The sequence below is a fragment of the Eptatretus burgeri genome, chromosome 6, assembly GCF_056783735.1.
Source record: "Eptatretus burgeri isolate ZD-2024b chromosome 6, Ebu_testis_v1, whole genome shotgun sequence".
Taxonomy (NCBI): domain Eukaryota; kingdom Metazoa; phylum Chordata; class Myxini; order Myxiniformes; family Myxinidae; genus Eptatretus; species Eptatretus burgeri.
The window spans coordinates 92,185,845-92,200,329 of record NC_140966.1 but is presented as its reverse complement, the minus strand read 5'-3'; positions in this window follow the sequence as shown (position 1 = coordinate 92,200,329).

The window sequence follows — 14,485 nt, the reverse complement described above, 5'->3', positions numbered from 1 at the left end:
TCATGTTATAAACTAGGGCAAAACCATTATTATATTTACCCTTATTAAATTATTTTATTTGTTGTTTACTAATCGTGGCTCCACAAAACTCATTCTCTATACCATGTGGATAATATTCTTCCTTACGAGACTGATTTAATTGTTCCAGGTCACTAGGTCAATTTTAAATGACCAATTATACCCTAAATCATTCATATCATACCCCCATTGTTCTATTCTCATACAAATGATACGCCCTTCTTTATAAAAATTTATTTTAATTCGAACTGTGAATTCTGTATGACCCAGAGATAAAATCAACACTTCTGTATCTTTGGAATACATGGCCGTTTTATTTAAGGATATATATATATATATATATATATATATATATATATATATATATATATTGTGATAAATCACTTAATCTCACTAAGTCATTCGCGTCAGTCGGGCTTGGAAAATTTTTTAATTTATAAGCATTTTTCATGTTAATATTTTTGGTTATATCATATTGATGTCGTTCAGCCTGTGACTTTGTGTAATAATTTGATAAATCAATATCCAGTTCTTGGGATACACCAAAGATAGAACCATCTTTACCAACATAAGTCAGTTATATTAAATTAAAAATAATGTCATAAAATTTTTTATTTTTGTTGAGTTGAAATAACACATATAGACATAATTGACCACAACACTTGGAATTTAATTATTGGACTTGAAATGCTTGATAAGTACCCTTCTGTAAGAATTTTATGACTTCAACAGGTGGTGGAAGACCAAAACTCTCAAAATAATATTTGTCTTGACTATTAAAAATACAAACCCAATGCGAACCGTTCCCATTATTATCTTCGAAGTTCATAATAATATTATTTGTATGTTTAGGCACATTTGTTAATTAATCTCTTATACAAATAACCACATTATGAATTTTTAATTTCTTACAAGATTTGACAATTGTAAATTTGATGTTGTATTTTTTCCAAATTCTTTAAACTACTCATCAATGCTCATTTATTTATTAGAAAGATATAATACATCACCTCTTTTAGTTAATTTTACAACTGCTTGTGCGATAGAAGAAAGCATATCTCTAACTCACAATCTCGCTTTATCAGACAGACCTTCAAGTTTTTCAGCAAAATCTACAATTACACCACTTCCACTAATTTGTTTGTCCAACTCTTTGTTTTGTCTTTCCAATTCTTTTTGAGCCTGGAGTTGAGCCTTCCTTTCATTGGCAGTTTTCACTGCTGTTGAAATACCACCTGTCAATGCTCCAACCGCACTGAAACCAGCAAATAAAGGAATTAGAAATGGGAGAAATCCTCCACTCGTCTCTCTTATTGAATATTTTTTCAACATTGGTTTTGTCATTTTAATTTTAAGTGAGCCAGTATCATTCAAGATTTTAACCTGTTCTCTTGTGAGCAAAACATCAATTCTTACTGCTCCTTTTCTCTAAATTGTACTAACGTTAATCGTACAAGGCTTTTGATTTTGAACACAAGATGATAGTTTATGAAGATTGATTTGATTAACTTATACCCCAGTTGGCACTTTGGCACTCATTTGTTTAACAAAAAATTATGTGAGACTAATGATAACACCATTATCTGTATTAATCTGCAATTCTGTTTCTTCAAAAAGCAAACAATATGTATCAACTTCTTCACTCTCTCCTCTTTCAATGTATAGGGAAGTACCCACTCGATTAGACTTTTCGTTTCCTTTTGAGCACTCAGGTCAACCGCATAGATTGTATACAAACTTTTAAATGCTGTCATATCCAAAATAGGTTCTTTATTTCCATTACTTTCGCACACCTTTTGGTAAGACTTGTATGCTTCAGCAAAATCATTTTTTCCCAATTAATTTCCAATCTATCTCGTGGGTAAAATGTTCCATCCAGAGAAACACGAAGTTGTTTCACCTTAGCATTATCACTCTATGCATTATTCTTATCAGTCGCAGTATCACCATCTGGCTTTTTAAAAATGATCTACAGATATCGTGGCTTTCCTTCCAGAACACCCAAATTGCACGTGTAAGTGGTTTGGTTGAGTTTAATGTGTTGACATCTTCTTTTGAGTTATGATACACTGAGTGGTTTCTTTAAGTTAAGTCTTCTATTCAACATCTCTTCTGTTTTAAGATTAGGAGTATATTCACTAATATACCAAGTCATTTCCTCAATAACAAATTTATTCTGATCAGCAAAAGCACTAGCAACACCAAAAAGTAATCTATTTTCATTATCATTCCTTTGTAGTTGAAATCTAATTTTAAGACCACACAGAACTTTATCATGATCACAAAATCCAAATATACCTTTAAGAGGAACTGCCACAGGAAAACTATTAACTGCTTTTGTCTCATCATTATACGCTCCTTTCCTTTGAGTATATCCAGGGTCTGTGTTTGTTCCCATTGACATATCAGGAATAAAACCTTCGACAGACCCCTTTCCCATTCTATCACTGAATGTAGAGATTGTAAATTTCATCATTTCAGATACAGCAGTGACATAATCAACTGCTTCAACTTCTTGTTTTCCAATATACAAACGCACACTATCAAACATTTTCCAGAAGAAATCATTTATGCGTGTACCATTTGTGTTATTCCCAGCCTTAGTGAATTTCAATTTACACAACAAGAAACTTTCAGATAGATTCAAATAGGTTTGTTGATTATTTATTTCAAAACTTTTTGTACCATTCGTATTTCAGTCTGTTCCAGTTATTGCATTTACCTTGAAGTAATCTTCTTTTTTAGTGGAGTTTGAGATAATAATAGTATCATCCAAATCATACATACTATCAATTGCTTCCATACTTGTATTTATTTAGGAAAAAAGATGTTAAAACTTTTGAAACCCTGATCCAAGTATTCGAATTATTTTCTGTCGTTCTTGGGGGGACAACTGAGTTTTGCCTTTCTTAATTTCTTTTATTGCTTGTAATTTATGAGATTCCTTCTGGGCATCTTTTTTGCTCTTTACAGCACCTGCTACATTTCCCACAGCAGAAGCAGTTGAATCAATTAGGTGTTTATGTTTAAGAATAGTTGAACCAATACCCATGAGAGTATCAATTATCCCATCTCCTCTAAATTGATGTCCAACACCCCTTTGTCTCTTAGGTTTATCGTATCCTCTACCAAGATACATTCCTTCACCCTTTTAGTATGGGGAAAGGAACATCCCATCCCCGGTAATTATTTTATATTTTCCCAACTCGTGTTTCCTCACAATAACCATCGTATTTATTTATTGGAAAACTTCACGTAGGTTAATTCTGATGGATACACTTCTCCATCAAAAGAAATCATACGATTATCTTGGTCGGTTATCCTTAAATTTACTCTGTGTATGGTTTTTCCTGACACAGGGAGATAAACCAAATTTTTGGGTTCCATATTGAATTTATAACCAATTGGGGTTGAGTATGCGCTGAATGAAAATATTGTATTTGTGTTTATTCCAACATTATAAGCACCATCAATCAAATCACAGTGAGTTAACACCGAATTTATTCCTGAGGATATTTGAATGACATTATCACTGTAAAACGTCCCATTAGTTTCAATCTTTTTTGAGGAGAAACCCAATAAGTCTCTAAATAAATTATCAATTGTGAAATCAACCTTGTAGTTATTTTTACCTTTAATCGTTGATTTTGAAGTATGTTTTTGAATGTCTATAACAATATTTTTTGGTTCATTACCCTGTTCTTTCATAAGACGAGCAATTTCGGAAGATATTTGAGAAATCTCATATGCTCCAGGTGAGACTGTTATCGTTTTGAATGCACTTCCCGGATTATAACTAAACTTGTCATTTTTCTCAGTTATATTAAATAAGGTATAATAAGTTTCCTTGGACAATAAAGACGCCTCATATTATTTTGTTGGGTCAAGTTATAGTGGTTATGGGAATGAAGATGTGTGGTCGCTTGTTGTGAAATTAAAAATCAGGATTGTGCTTCTCATCTTATTTAATATGAGATAAAATGTCTTTATATTGAGATTTTTCATAATTTTCATGTTCATCAACTGGTCTAAAATGGCTGATGCTTCATTAAAACAATTGTTATTTCCAGCCTTCTTACTACCTAACAACAATAAGTCTATTAACTAATTGTAATGGGTCATTTGGAAGAAAACTAATACCTGAACCAAGGATACTTAAAGCCTGAATTATGTGTTTCGCCTTCTCATTTTTTCTACTTTTACCAGAAATACTAACCCTATGATTTAGAGTGTTCAGCAGATCAATATATACTCTATCATCATTATTTTTCATGTCCAATGGTTTATCAATATACTTTGATTCATCCCTCACAGTTGAACTTTGTCTTCCATCTTTTGTGAGAAGAAACATTTATCTCGGAGTTCGTTTAACAGGGGGTTGAGCAGTACCCAAGAACCTTAATTCATCATTAAATATCAATACCTTTTCTTGAACAAGATGAAATATTGCTGATTGTTCTGTTGGAATGAGTCCTGCTTTGGTTTTTGATTCCGCTGAATATTCATTGTTTTGAAGAGCATTCACCATATAATCAGGGGGTCGATTAATCTCTTCCAGTTGTTGAAATAAACCTTCATCATCATATTCTAATTCTACTAAATGCTCGAATTCTTCCTCTGTCATTTGATCAAAATCTTTGAAACAACAACAAAAAAACATTTGAAGTTTTTAGGAGTATATTCTACTGTGGGAACTGTGGAAAAATCTTTCATTTTTTCTTGGGAAGTTTTTTAAAGTGGTTTAAAAAATTTCTCTTGTTTTCTTTCAAATGCTTTTTCACCCGTTAGTTTCTGTCTGCATTTCTTCTTTATGTCTTCCTGTTGTTTTACAACTTTTGAAACCAACTCTTGATATTCCTTAAATCTTATGGCTCTTTCTTTCGCATCCATTTATTTATTGGAAAATATCATTTAATGAATTGTAAAGATCAACAAGGAAATTTTCCTTTTCTTCATCATCCAAGTAGATGTGTTCAAATAAATCCTTTTCTTAAAATATTTCATCAAATTCTTTATTAACATTAATATGAGTTGTAATTTCTTCTTCACTAATACTTGCATCTCTGCTTTTCATACGTTTGCGTTGAGTTTCTTCATCAACATCAAAACCGAATGATAAAATCTTCACTCTGTTCAGATGTTTAATAATTTGTCTCGTTCCTTCTGGATTAGTTTCTAATATCCCAAGACCACCATATTTTAGTTTCTTTAACTCACTCTTACAATGTGAATATTTTGTTATTCCAAGAGAAACCTGCTCAAATATGTGACCCTCATTCCTCAGTCGCATGTGTTCCTCCAATGACATATTGTGATAATCTTCACCTTTTACTTCTCCAGGTCTTATTGCTATAGTTGTTGTTGATACAATGCGTATCACGGGGTCTTTTTAAAGTAAATTTACCAAATTCTAATTTGTACTACACAAGAACCTTGATTTATGAAAGTTTTTTCCAGAAGCAGATTTACCCACAAGATTTATAATAATAGTTGTCATTTATATGTGTAATTGTATGAGCCTGGTGTTGGCGCAGTGGTAAGGGCAGTGGCTTAGGACCCAAAAGGTCCTGAGTTCAAGCCCCGTTGGGACACTGAATTAATATATATATATATATATATATATATATATATATATATATATATATATATATATATATATATATATATATATATATATATATATATATATATATAACCAAGTCGAAAACACCAGGGGGTTGACTCAGCCTGCCATCCTTCCGAGGTCGGCGAAATGAGCACCAGTTGTACTGGGCCCGGTTAGAATAGGTGTACCATATCCCTGTGTGTCGTAAGAGGCAACCAGGGTTGCGTCAGGAAGGGCATCCGGCGTAAAAACCTATGCCAAATCATTATGCGGACAACAAAACGAATTTCCATACCGGATCGGTCGATGCCCGGGTTACCAACGACCGCCACCAGTACCGGTGGTCAACAGGGTACCAGTGGAAATTGTGCTACTGCTGGGCAAAGGAGGAGAAGGAGACAGGGAAGGCGAGTCCGGAGGCAGTGGGAGAGGGGGAAGAGTAGAAGTGCAGAGGTGAGAGTTGGAACTCTGAATGTTGGGACGATGACTGGCAAAGGGCGAGAGTTGGCTGATATGATGGAGAGAAGAAAGGTGGACATACTGTGTGTACAAGAGACCAAGTGGATGGGGAGTCAGGGTAGGAGCATTGGAGGTGGTTTCAAACTGTTCTACCATGGTGTGGATGGGAGGAGAAATGGTGTCGGGGTAATCCTGAAGGAAGATTATGTCAAGAGGGTATTGGAGGTGAGGAGAGTGTCTGACCAAGTGATGAGTGTGAAGTTGGAAATTGAAGGGGTGATGATGAATGTCATCAGTGCATATGCCCCACATATGGGGTGTGAGATGGAGTATAAAGAAGATTTCTGGAGTGAGTTAGATGAAGTGGTTGAGAGTGTATCCAAGGATGAAAGAGTGGTGATTGGAGCAGATTTCAATGGACATGTTGGGGAAGGGAATAAAGAGGATGAGGAGGTGATGGGGAGGTACGGTCTCAACAAGAGAAATGTGGAAGGGCAAATGGTGGTAGAGTTTGCAAAAAGAATGGAAATGGCAGTGGTAAATATGTATTTCAAGAAGAAGGCGGAACACAGGGTGACATACAAGAGTGGAGGAAAGTGCACACAGGTGGATTACATCTTAAGTAGGAGATGCAACCTGAAAGAGATTAGTGACTGTAAGGTTGTGGCAGGGGAGAGTGTAGCTCGACAGCATCGATTGGTGGTCTGAAGGATGACTTTAGAGGTGAGGTTGAGGAAGAGAGTGAGGGCTGAACCAAGGACCAGATGGTGGAAGCTGAAGGAGGAAGACTGTTGCGTGAAATTTAGGGAGGAGGTGAGACAGACGTTGGATGGTGGTAAAGATGGGTGGGATGATTGGGCAACGACAGCAGAAGTTGTGAGGGAGATAGCTATGAAGGTACTTGGTGTGACATCTGGACAGAGGAAGGAAGATAAGGAGACTTGGTGGTGGAATGAGGAAGTACAGGAAAGTATAAGGAAGAAGGGGTTGGCGAAAAAGAAGTGGGATCGTCAGAGAGATGAAGAAAGTAGGCAGGAGTACAAGGAGTGGCAGCGAAAGGCAAAAAGAGAGGTGGCAAAGGCCAAGGAAAAGGCATATGATGAGCTGTATGAGAAGTTGGATACAAAAGAAGGGGAAAAGGATTTATACCGATTGGCAAGACAGAGGGACCGAGCTGGGAAGGATGTGCTGCAGGTTCGGGTGATAAAGGACGCAAATGGGAATGTGCTGACGAGCGAGGAGAGTGTGTTGAGAAGGTGGATGGAGTACTTTGAGGAGCTGATGAATGAAGAAAATGAGAGAGAGAGAAGGTTGGAAGAGGTGGAGATAGTGAATCTGGAAGTGGGATGGATCAGTAAGGATGAAGTGAGGACTGCTATGAAGAAGATGAAAAGTGGAAAGGTGGTTGGCCCAGATGGTATACCAGTGGAGGCATGGAAGTTCTTTGGAGAGATGGCAGTGGGGTTGTTAACCAGATTGTTTAATAAAGTCTTGGAAAGTGAGAGGATGCCGGAGGAGTGGAGATTAAGTGTACTGGTTCCGATTTTCAAGAATCAGGGTGATGTGCAGAGCTGTGGTAATTACAGAGGGATAAAGTTGTTAAGCCACACCATGAAGTTGTGGGAAAGAGTAGTGGAAGCTCGGTTGAGAGGAGAGGTGACGATCTGTGAGCAGCAATATGGGTTTATGCCAGGAAAGAGCACCACTGATGCGATGTTTGCTTTGAGAATGTTGATGGAGAAGTATAGGGAAGGCCAGAAGGAGTTACATTGAGTGTTTGTGGATTTAGAGAAAGCTTATGATAGGGTGCCAAGAGAGGAGCTCTGATATTGTATGAGGAAGTGGTGAGTGGTGGAGAAGTATGTGGGGATCGTGCAGGATATGTATGAGGACAGTGTGACAGCGGTGAGGTGTGCGGTAGGACCGGTTTAAGGTTAAAGTGGGATTGCACCAAGGATCGACGCTGAGCCCTTTCCTGTTTGCAATGGTGATGGACAGGTTGATGGATGAGATCAGACTGGAGTCTCCATGGACTATGATGTTCGCGGATGACATCATGATCTGTAGGGAGAGTAGGGAGCAGGCTGAAGTGAGCCTTCAGAGGTGGAGGTACGCACTGGAGAGAAGGGGAATGATAGTCAGTCGGAGTAAGACGGAGTACATGTGCGTAAATGAGAGGGAGCGTGGTGGTATGGTGCGGTTGCAAGGAGTTGAGGTGGGGAAGGTGGATTGGTTTAAATACTTGGGATCAACTGTCCAAAGTAACGGAGAGTCTGGGAGAGAAGTGAAAAAGAGAGTGCAGGCAGGAGGAAGTGGGTGGAGAAGAGTTGCAGGAGTGATTTGTGACATAAGGGTAGCTGCAAGAGTGAAGGGGAAAGTATATAAGACGGTAGTGAGACCAGCTATGTTGTATGGTTTGGAGGCGGTGGCACTAACAAAAAGACAGGAAGCGGAGCTGGAGGTGGCAGAGTTAAAGATGCTGCGATTCTCGTTGGGAGTGAAGAGGATGGATAGGATAAGAAATGAGTATATTAGAGGGACAGCGCAGGTCGGACGGTTTGGAGACAAAGTGAGAGAGGCGAGATTGAGATAGTTTGGACATGTGCACAGGAGGGAAACGGAGTATATCGGGAGAAGGATGTTGAAGATGGAGCCGCCAGGCAGGAGGAGAAGAGGAAGCCCAAAGAAGAGGTTCATGGATGCGGTGAGGGTGGACATGTGGGTGGTTAGAGTGTCAATGGAAGATGTGGAGGATAGAGTGAAATGGAGACAGTTGATCCGCTGTGGCGACCCCTAATGGGAGCAACCCGAAAGAGGAAGAAGATATGTGTAATTGTATATAAAACAAAAAATATATCCCTTAATATCTCATCTTGTTTCACAACAATATATTAATATTTTTCAGTCGTGTGCTTCATGTAATCGCCAAATTCCTTTTTAGTACATAATGTATAACAATTGTCTGTCCAAAAATTATTTATATCTATTGAATTTAACTTGAATAAAATAAAAGTATGAGCATTGTTTCTGATGGAATGACGAGGAAGTTGAAAGTACGATTGACGAAGATAAATACAATTACAAGAAGAATGTCTCCCTCTTGTGTAGTTGCTGTCCATTACCGTTTGGTTTCTCTCATTAACACAATCATCAAAGATAACGAGGTTCTTTTTTGATTTATCCAAATCGTGGGGAGACGGTATATCATCCGTATTATCAGTAAGAATACAAGTTATCGGTTTTGATTTCTTTTTAGATCTCGTGTATCACAAAATAATTGAATTATATCTTCAATGTTATAATCATTTAGGTTTTTTTGAAGTTTACATAAACTGATGATATCTTCTTTTTGAAGACCAGCATTAAAAACTTGTTAGAGTAGTTAATACTCTGGATGAAAACTCGACTTTGTGAAAATTATTAAATTATCATAATCTAAAAAGTTGGGAGTCAGGAGAATCTTCAAAAGTATGCAGGTTTTTCCACATCCGCTTGAACCAACTATGAGACATCTTAATGAATTTGGAAGATTTTTATGATTGTTAAATTTTATCATATTTTCCCAAATGGGTAAAAAATCATTCATTTATATATTTGGAAAACAGGTTATTTATGTTATCATTGGCCTTTTTAGAAACTCTATATTTTATCCTAAGTTCAGCTTTAATTTCAAGATAATCCATTATTTTATTTATGCAATATCTTGTGTTGATATTTCCCTGAAAATCACATCCATGAATAATATATAACAACAATCCTTTGAACATTTCGCTAATACGTTCAGTTTCTTCCCTTGTAAGGAAAGGTGTCTTATCACCCCCATACTTTACATTCATTTCTCAAATCAATCTTGTAAAGTAATTCATTTTTGGTGCAAATCTAAAAGAATTATTTTCCTTTTAAATTTTTTATTATTATCAATAATTGGAAGATAATCACAGAATATACATTGTTTATAGGCTATTGACTCTGTGTTTAATCCCCGTCTTTCACACACAGGACAATTATAAAATTTGTCATATGGAGAATCAGGGAAGTCGAGCAAATTTATAAAGTAAAACTTTACTGAAACTGAAATTCATCTATACTCTTAGTTGCATATTGACTCATATTTAATAATATTACCATCGATATCTATATACTTTTTTCATTACGAGATTCAACTACAACATTTTTTATATTTAATATAATTTTAAAATGATCCTTAACTACGATTGAACGAGATGTCATTTCACCTGATATATTAACATCCTTTATTTCATCAGGATTTACATCTTTCGGGTTGTTGAAAAAAATACAAATTTCTCCTTGCATATTACAGATGGTCTTATCTTTTCTTTCTTAAGCTTCATCCATAAGGTTTTTGTTTTTTGATACTTTTTCTTGTTGCATTGCTTTTTCTAGTTTTGAATATATTACCAGAAGGAGATGAGAAACTTTTGTTAGAGATTCTTTAATTGATGTTCTACCAGGTATACAAAAAGCCCTTCCACTGAAGGAAATTGAAGAACTCATCATATCCACCAAAATTGTTTTTATCCAATAGTTGTTATATTTATCTTTGTTCAATTTTTCATCCTTGACATATTTCTCAGTATCTTTCACAAATGAAGAGATTGATTGAAACTTGTCTTTTGTGTCTTGAAACATTGTATTTATTAAGTAAAAAAGTTGGAGGATAAATGGTTTAAGCACAGATTCACGAATAAATTAAACGAAATTTTCATCAAGAAAATTTTAGTTTTAGCAAAGTTTTATCATATAAATATGGTGAATACAACATACAACGATGTTAGTAATCATGAATATAAACATCATAAAAAACACCTTCGAACCAACAAACACACATTTAATATATTTCATCAAATATCTCCTCTTCAGTTGGAAAGAAAACATTGTGATATCTGCTCAAAGGATGTTTTGAAGAGTAGTTATAATAGACATCTTCAATCACAAAAACACAAGAAAAATGAGTTTAAAGTAAAGGGAGAGGATTATATTGAAGACACTGATGGGGCATTTAAAGGGCATATAAAAATAAGGATTTTTAAATTTGGAGAACCCGGTCCATCATCAATAGCTGAATCAATTGAAATAGTGAAAACTGATGTTGAAAAAGTTATTAGAAAGACATTAAAAGAAATGAAAACTTTAAAGTTTTATATGGGAGTGAAAATGAATATGAAAAGACAAGATGAAGAACAAACTCCTTATATGAGAACAGATCTTCATTTTATAACATCATTTCAATATTTTTTGAATAGTGGGGTTTATGAAGAAATATCAAGACAAGAGGAGCATGTTGATAATACAGTGGTAGGAAGTGGATTTCATATGAAAAAAAAATCATCTTTTTAGATATACACATTCGAAAATCAAACCCTCTTAAAGCTTCTTCTTCTGTTGAATTACCAAAAGAAATAAAACTAAAGAAGGCAGTTATTAATATGAAGAACAATGATAATAAATGTTTTCTCTGGTCTGTTCTTGCTCACTTACATCCACCAAATTGCAATTCAGAAAGAGTAAAACAATATATGAAATATGAGAATACCTTGGACATTAAAGATTATTCGATTCATTAAAGATTAACAGATTAACAGATCATTAAAGATTAACAGATATTCCTAAATGTGAGAAAAAGAATAATCTTTCTATTAATGTATATGGATTAACAGATACAAACAAAGTTCAAATATTAAAAATTTCAAGAAACACACATTGATCTTTTATATTTTAGTGTTGGAAAGAATTCACATTATACATACATCAATAATTTATCAAGATTAATCTCTTCTCAGGTATTCAGAACAGCAAACAAAATATATCCTTGTAAGCGATATCTTAATTCATTTCATACAAAAGAACGATTAGAACAACATTCAAAATATTGTAGTAATCATAAATCAGCTGTAATTACAATGCCAAAACCTGGTGAAAAGATTTCTATTGAAGATTATAATAAATCTCTCATGCACCCATTTGTGAGATATGCTGATTTTGAATGTATCCAAAAAAAGATAAATACTGCTTCTCCTAATCCAAAAGAATCATATACAAATAAATATCAAAAACATATTCCTTGTGGTTTCTGTTATCATATCAAATCATCTGTTGGAGAAAAGGAAATATACTTGAACATTATAGTGGAAAAGAGCTTCACAAGAGTTTGTAAAACGATTAGAAAGGATTGTATAAGACGAACTAAATTAATGAAAGAAACAAATGAACCGATGAAATTAACCGAAGAAGAAAAATTAGAATTTAGAAAGAACAATATCTGTAATATTTGTGAGGGGCAAAGTGAGGAGTCTAAAGTTTGGGATCATTGTCATCTTACTGGTAAATATAGAGGTCCCGCTCATTCCTGTTGTAATCTTAATAGTAAATTTCCTTCTTTTATTACAGTCTTTCTTCACAACAGCGCCAACTATGATACACATCCATTTATAAATGAACTTTCAAAAACACCAGGGATATATTTCTGCCATAACAAACACAAGTCAAAAGTATATTTCATTTTCAAAAATGATATTCACAAAAGCTTTAACTCGTATTTGGTTTCTAGATTCTTACAAGTTTATGGGAACACCACTTGCCTACCTCGCATCAAATCTAAGCTCCACAGGGTCTTTTCCAAATCTTAATTCATTCTTTACAAAAGAGGAAATTCTAACTAAAGAGGAAATACAAATTAAAGAGAGAATTCAAAGTAAAGAGAAAATTCTAATTAATGAGGAAATTAATGAAGAAATTCTTACTGAAGATGAAATTCTAATCATAAAGAAAATTCAAACAATGAATGAAATTCAAACTAAAGAGGAAATTCTGATTAAAGATGAAATTCTGATTAAAGAGGGAAGTCTAACTGGAGAGGAAATTCAAACAAGGAATGAAATTCAAAGTAAAGAGAAAATTCTTACAAGTAAGGGAATTTATCCTAATGATAAAATGCATTCATTTATGAGATTTAAAGAAACACAACTTCCTTCAAAAGAAAGTTTTTACAATAACCTTAATGAAGAAGAGATAAGTGATAAGGAATATAAACACGCACAAGAAATTTGGAAAATATTTAAGATAAAGAACATTGGAGAATATCATGATTTGTATCTAAAAACAGATGTTTTATTGTTCGCTGAGGTGTTTGAAGCTTTTCGATCACTCTGTCATAATAAAAATTGTTATGGATTAGATCCTGCCCACTATTTCACAACTCCTGGTTTAGCTTAGAGTGCAATGTTGAAAATGACAAAACAAGATATAGATTTACTCAGTGATGTAGATATGCTTTTGATGATTGAGAAGTCTAAGAGAGGTAGAATATCACAAGTATGTTCAAAAAGATATGCTAAAGCAAATAATAAATATCTTTCAAATTATGATAGTGAAAAAGATAGTAATTATTTGATGTATTTGGATGCTAATAATTTGTATGGATGGGCAATGTCTCAATCTCTGCCTTATGGTAAATTAGAGTGGGTGGAAGAAAAGGATTATGAAAAGGTTTTGATGAATATTGTTATTTCTTCTCAAGAGGAATTGAATGATGAAGAAGAAGGTTATTATTTTGAAGTTGATTTGAGGTACCCAAGTGATCTTCATAATAAGCATAAAGACCTTCCTTTTTCATGTGAGAAAGAAACCCCAAAGAAAGAATGGTTAAGTGATTATCATAAAAGTTTTAATATATTAAAGGCAAATCAACAGAAAAGTTATTATCAACATTCTATGATAAAGAGGGATATGTTTTGCATCAGAGAAGCTTAAAACAGTTTTTGAGAGAAGGATTGAGAGTAGCTAAAATTCATAGTTTTAAAATTTAAACAAAGTCCTTGGATGAAAAAGTACATTAAATTCAATACAGAAATGAGAACAAATACAAAAGTAAAATTTGAAGGGAATTTCTATAAATTGATGAATAATGCTGTCTTTGGAAAGACAATGGAGAATGTTAGAAACAGGCAAAACATAAGATTTGCAACATCTTGGAAAGAAGCTTCGAGATTGATAAATAAACCAAGTTTTAAGAGAGAAGAGGTTTTTTCAGAGAACTTTTCTGCTATTCATATGGAAAAATAAAGTATTGTAATGGATAAACCAATTTATATTGGAACAGCAGTTCTTGATTTATCAAAGATATTGATGTATAATTATTTGTATAATGGCTTAAAGAAAGAGTATGGTGAAAATGTTTCATTGTTGTATATGGACACTGATAGTTTTATCCTGGATATAAAAACTGATGATGTTTATAAAGATATGAAGAAAAATAATGGAGTATATGATACAAGTAATTTTAGTTAGAAGAGTGAGTTATTTTCCAAAAAGAATGAAAAGGTTATTGGTAAGTTTAAGGATTAGTTGGGTGGAAAAGTAATGAGTGAGTTTATTGGATTGAGA